Below are 6,561 nucleotides of genomic sequence, written 5' to 3' on the forward strand. Positions count from 1 at the left end.
CTGCAGATGGCTCATAAGCTGATGATGATAGCTGCTGTGGTGCCACTGATGGTAGACGCACCGATGGTAGGCGTGGAGGCTGAGTACATGGTAGCTGCTGTGGTGCCACTGATGGTGGTCGATATGGTGGTACTAATGGCCCCTCAGATGGTGGTGGCACTAATGGCCCCTCCGATGATGGCCGATGTGATGCCTCCTCTGATGGTGGTGCTACTAATGTCCTGTTATGTAGCACATCAGATATCATGCGCCGGGGATGATCAGGCTTCCTCTTCCTTCCCATAATAATCTGCAAGCAATATAACACTAATTGACATTAGAAACATAGACAATGGTTTGTCATCAACTATAATATGACATTAATTGAACTAATACAATTACAAAGACAAAATAAATTAAGAAATTGATGATTAACTACAACCTTGGCCTTAATTGAATTACTAATGTTGATTAAATATCAGCCTATTTGAACATCAACTGTTTCCCCTTCTGCGGCTTCCCTCATCCAACCAACTTCTTCATCACGAAGCATTATATTTTCTTCCAATTGTTGGCTCATGTATGGCTCGATTTGTGGATCAGTCGAACTTATGTTAAATAAACCTCTTTGAGACATCTTCACCACGACTTGCCAGTCTGGTTGTAACGGGTCTGCAACATACCAAACTTGCTCTGCTTGGGACGCCAAGATGAAAGGTTCATTGGTAATTCGCTCATCTCGGTACAACAAATGCTTGAAGTTCACCAATGTGAAATTGAAGACATCTTCTTTCTTTCCGTGAATGTTGTCAATCCAATCACACTTAAACAACACATGTTTCTTCTCACTGGAATATCGAATCTCAACAATATCTGTCAATTGTCCATAATAGTACACAGACCCCACACGAGGATTCTTGTCTTTTCGACTAGCATAACTTATGGTATCTGCCTTCAAAGCTACACCACAATTTTGTGTGGCTCGACGATCATCCATGGCCTTTACTCGATACCGAAACCCATTCAGTATATACCCGTTGAACCTCCTTGCCAGGTTATGAGGACCATTTGCCAATAGAATAATCTGTTCAGAAAATATGACATCAGTAGTCCTTCGCAAAGTTTGGACCTATTTAACACGAAAATGTAAAATTTGAAATGTAGATCGACTTAAGTAACTAGAATCTATAGAGTTAAATACATACATGTTCCTTGAACCAAATGTGAAAAGTTTCAAAATGTTCACGCCGAAGCTGATGATCGTCGACACGAGGCATTTTGAGCTTAAGTACTTCAAGGTGTTTGCTGTGTAGATTGAAATTTTAGCAATACAAAAAATTTAGTTGAAAATTCAATAAAACATAATAAAATATTGAGTGAGTGACTTAACCTACTTTATGAATGGTTAAATCGCGCTTGTATTGAATAAGATGTACCGATGAGCTTGTACCCAAGAAGTATTATCAAGATAAAAGCTTGTGTTTTCACCAATAGCATGACCCAAATTATCAGCACCACTATAGTTCCTCACGGGTCGACTAGATTTGGTTTCCACATCATTGAGATATTGTGCACAAAAATTCATGCATTCTTCCATAAGATATCCTTTAGCAATTGATCCTTCAGGATGAGCTCTATTACGCACGCATTGCTTCAAAGTAAGAAGATACCTCTCAATTAGATACATCCATCGAAACTGAATCGATCCACCCAATAAGGCTTCATCAGCTAGATATATAGGCAAGTGCTCCATTATATCAAAAAAACTCGGAGGAAATATTTTCTCTAGATGAGAAAGTGTTATAGCAATACGATCTTGAATATATTGCAAATCCGTCGCACGATTCACTTTCGAACACAATTGTCTAAAGAAATTGCTCAATTCAATCAAGGGTTCAATTACATTCTTCGGTCACGATCTTCGAATAGCCAATGGAATAAGTTGTTGCATCAGAATATGACTATCGTGGCTCTTAAGACCCCCAATGCTTCTATCATGTAAGCGCACATGACGTGATATATTGGACGAATACCCGTCAGGAACTCTTACTTCCTTCAACACTTTCATGAACAAATCTTTCTCATCCTTGGTCATCGTGAATTGTGCTGGTGGTAAATAGGCTTTATTCGACCCTCTTAACTGTAAATGTAGAGGTTTTCTAATATTCATATCTTGTAAATCACGCCGAGCATTAACACCATCCTTCGATTTTCCTGCAACCCCTAATATTGTCCACAACACATTGTCACAAACATTCTTCTCTATATGCATCACATCGAGGTTGTGTCTTATTAGATCGTGCTCCCAATATGGCAATTCATAAAAGATACTCTTTTTCTTCCAACTATGGGTGCGATGTCCAGCTTTCTCCTTCTCTACCTGTCTCCTATGCCTCTCCTTAAGGTCATCCCTCTTGTATTGGGTTAAAATACCCTCAGATTCTAATTGTAGCAACATCTCAGTTCCAGACAACAATTTTGGTTTGAGTCTAACTTCCCGACTACCATCAAATGATACTTTATCCTTCCGAAATTTATGGCCAGTATGTAAAAATCTGCGATGACCCAAGTATGATTGTTTCCTACTATGCTTCAACCAACACGATGTAGTTTGCTTATTGCAATAAGGACATGCATATTCGCCTTTAGTGCTCCATCCTGACAAGTTTGCATATGCAGGAAAATCACTAATTGTCCACAGTAAAGCTGCATGCATTTGAAACATTTGATTTGTTGATGCATCAAATGTTGACACACCCTCATTCCATAGTTCTTTCAACTCCTCAATCAACGGTTGCATATACACATCAATCTTGTCACCAGGTCCTTTCGGGCCGTCAATAAGCACGGATAAAATTAGAAATGATTGCTTCATGCACATCCATGGCGGCAAGTTATATGGAATGAGCACAACAGGCCAAGTGCTATGAACTATGTTCATCGTCCTGAATGGGTTAAAACCATCAGATGCTAAGCCAAGCCTTACACTTCGGCAATCATTACTAAAGTCAATATTCCGATGGTCAAAATCTTTCCATGCAAGGGAGTCAGCAGGATGCCTGAAGACACCATCATCAGTTCGTTCCTCTGCATGCCATCTCATGAACTTGGCCGTCTTGGATGACATAAACAACCTCTGCAACCTTGGCTTTAAAGGAAAATGCCTCATCTGTTTTGCAGCTATTTGTTTGCCACCTTTGTTAGGACCATTTGAACCACCATCACCATTTGATTTCCATCTAGAACTGTTGCATATGACACATTTATCAAGATTGGCGTCCTCGTTTCGAAACAACATGCAACTGTTCGGACATGCATCCCACGTCTCATACGTGAAGCCCAAATCTGTTGTGACCTTTTGAGCTTTATAATATGAGTCCGGGAGTTTCACACCCAACGGGAACGCGTCATTCAATAACTCAAGCAACATGTCAACAGACTTGTCTGTCCACTGATTAAGCACTTTCAAATGTAGAAGTCGAACAATGAATGACAAAGATGTGAACTTCTGACAACCCGGATACAATTCACTTTGTGCATCTTGAAGAAGTTTGAAATACTTTGCAGTCTCTGCATTTGGACCGAGCTGGGGTTCAGATGCATGGGGATCAGGCCCCTGTGGTTCATCACCCTCAACACTTGTATCGGCATGTGGATTTCCCATAGCCCCTCGTATCATTCCAATCATATCATCCCCAATGTCTAAATTAGTTAATGTTTTATTCTCTCGATTACTATGCAGAGATACGTAAGATTCCCCATGATTAATCCAATGTTTGTATTTTTTTAAAAAACCATTCAAAATCAGATGCTCCCGTACACCCTCTCGTACAAAATAGTATCGATTCTCACACTTCCTACACAGACAACTGATCATCGAACCTTCAACCGTATTGGTGTAGGCAAACACAAGGAATTCATCAATCCCATTAATGTATTCGCTCGACATCCTATTTGGAAAATCAATCCAACTCTTATCCATCATCTGTACACATCCACAAAAATATCTCATCAAAGTAACTCTAAATATAATACCTACGTATTCATGTACCATGATACCTATCCGTCTAATTTCTCTCAAATAGTTATGAGAAAAATTATTTAAAAAACTACTTACATATAACATTTTCTTTTCCTTTTTTTTTCTTTTTTTTTTCATTCATTTTCTTTTTGAGAGGAACAATTGACAAAAAGTGACATATATTACATTATGAGGGTAATTTGGAGAGAATACTTAGATATATTTTACTAATGCCAAGTATACGTGGGTTATTTTTATGTATTTGTATATGATGATGTTGTCTAACAACATAAGAGGACAAAAAGGTGTAGCTGAGGGAAAGCATAATAAAACATAAAATTGTTATTAGTGAATGGTATAGACTTTAGGAATCATAGTACGTTGATAGTACACCAACATTAAACAAAAGAATAAATAAAAAGAGACCATAATAGCCATAACTAGCTAGTGTCTTTTTATGTAAAATTGGGTATGAATTATTGAATAAATACAAATATCAAGTCAACTTCCCCCATGTGGGGATACAATCAAACAAGGGTATCACAAATTTTTCTCACATATTTTAATCTTATATGAATAGTTTTCTTAGCTTAATCTATCAAATTAAGAATCATTTTAGATGTTAAACTTCCACCCATCTTCCCTTTAGAAATATTAAAATGAAATGTGAGCTTGCTTGGAAAATTTTAATTTGGCTAAAGAGTTAATTAAAGTCAACGTATTAGTTTATGTTCTTCATTCACCTGTATGCAAAGATCTTGGACAAATTGTATTAGTTCATCTGATATTAGAGAAAACTTTCTTTGTAATAATAGGCTCACCACATTTTGTATATTTCAGGGAAGGAGTTGGTGATTGCCGTTCAAGTGTAGCTGTTATGTTGGAGCTTGCTCGAGGAATTTCTCAATCGGCTCATGGATTTAAGAATTCCGTCATATTTTATTTAATACTGGTGAAGAGAAAGGCTTAAATGGTGCTCATAGCTTTATAACTCAGGTTTGGGCCATTTAAGGTGCATCTAATTATTCTTAGTTTGATTTGTTTATTAATTTCCTTTTCTATTTTTTATCCTCAATCTTTTAAGCCTTTAAATATTTTTTAATGAGTTTTTAATATTCCTAGATCTCAACATGTTTAATTATTTAATTATTGAGAATTTGTTTATATTCTTAGTTTTTGCTTCCAAATATTTTGATAGTATCCATGTAGTATTTATCTACTGTTTGGTTAATAGGTCAATTATTGGCCTCAGAAGCATAGAAATGCAGCAATTTTGAAAAGCTATTGGCATGGCAGTGCATGAAAGATAAAGGCAGGAGTGGTGGTCGTTCAATCACTTGGTAGCAAAATTGGTAATTAACATTGATTGAACCTCGACCTCAAAATTGCACCCATATTTATCTGTCGATGGCTCTTATGGAACTATATTTTGTCACTTCAATGCTATAGTTGTCATGTTTACCTATAGTTCTTATCAGTGCACAATTAGTATATTTTCTTGAACTGTTAAATGCAGTTTCACTTATTTGTATAATTTATCCCAGGTGCAAAAACATTAATCAACCTGATAACTTGTACTGTGTTTGGTCTCTCACTTGCTGCTGTATTATCTGGTTTCGTTCCACCAGAGAGAGAGAGAGAGAGAGCCGTTGTCGAATATACATTCATCTATATATATATATATAGAGAGAGAGAGAGAAAGAGAGAGAGAGAGAGAGCATACGCAGAGAGAGTCGTTGTTGTCGCCGCCGCACCGCCGCACCACCGCTACAGAGAGCCGTTCGCCTTCGTAGCTCATTTGAGGAATTTGGGGGAAAAAAAATGTTTCGAAGATTTAGGGATTTGGCTGAAATCATCGAGCGGCAAGATGAAAGGGAAGGGCGGGGGTAATTTTTTTTTTTTACTTTTTGCGACGGTTCGTTTTACACCGTCGCCGATGGTTACTAATTACATCATAAAATGGCGCCGTTTTAATAAGCCCCTTTTTGCGACAGAAGTTTGCCGTCGCAAATGGCCACTGTTTGCGACAGCAAACATATGCCGTCTCAAAACTAATATTTTTTGCGACGGTAAAAAACGCCGTCGCTAATAATTTGGCATTTACTAACTATCCGCGTGGTTTTATTACCGACGGGACAAACGCCGCCGCTAACGCCTTTATTTGCGACGGTATAAATTGCCGTCGCAAAAAACCATTTTTTGCGACGGGAGGCGCGCCGTCGCTATTGCTTCCGTGTTGTTTGACCCCTTTTCTTGTAGTGCACGCATACAATACTCTCCTAAATGACAGATTCCACACCCCTACTGCAGTTTTCCTATCAAAGATATCTCTCAATGTGTCATTTTTCTCTAGAGACAGCCGATAAAGGCCTGGAAACACAGCTTTCAAACACAGATGCTGACACCACTTATCATTCCAAAAGCTTATTCTTCTACCATCCCCTACCTTTATTCTTCTATATTTTATCAAATTGATGACTTTGCCCTTGAAATAGAGCATTTTTCGTTTGAAAAGGAAATAGTATCTTCAATTATCTTTATTTGGAACTAGATTCAAAATT

Source organism: Camellia sinensis, unplaced genomic scaffold, assembly GCF_055761805.1.
Source record: "Camellia sinensis isolate YWXY unplaced genomic scaffold, ASM5576180v1 Unanchor1, whole genome shotgun sequence".
Classification (NCBI taxonomy): domain Eukaryota; kingdom Viridiplantae; phylum Streptophyta; class Magnoliopsida; order Ericales; family Theaceae; genus Camellia; species Camellia sinensis.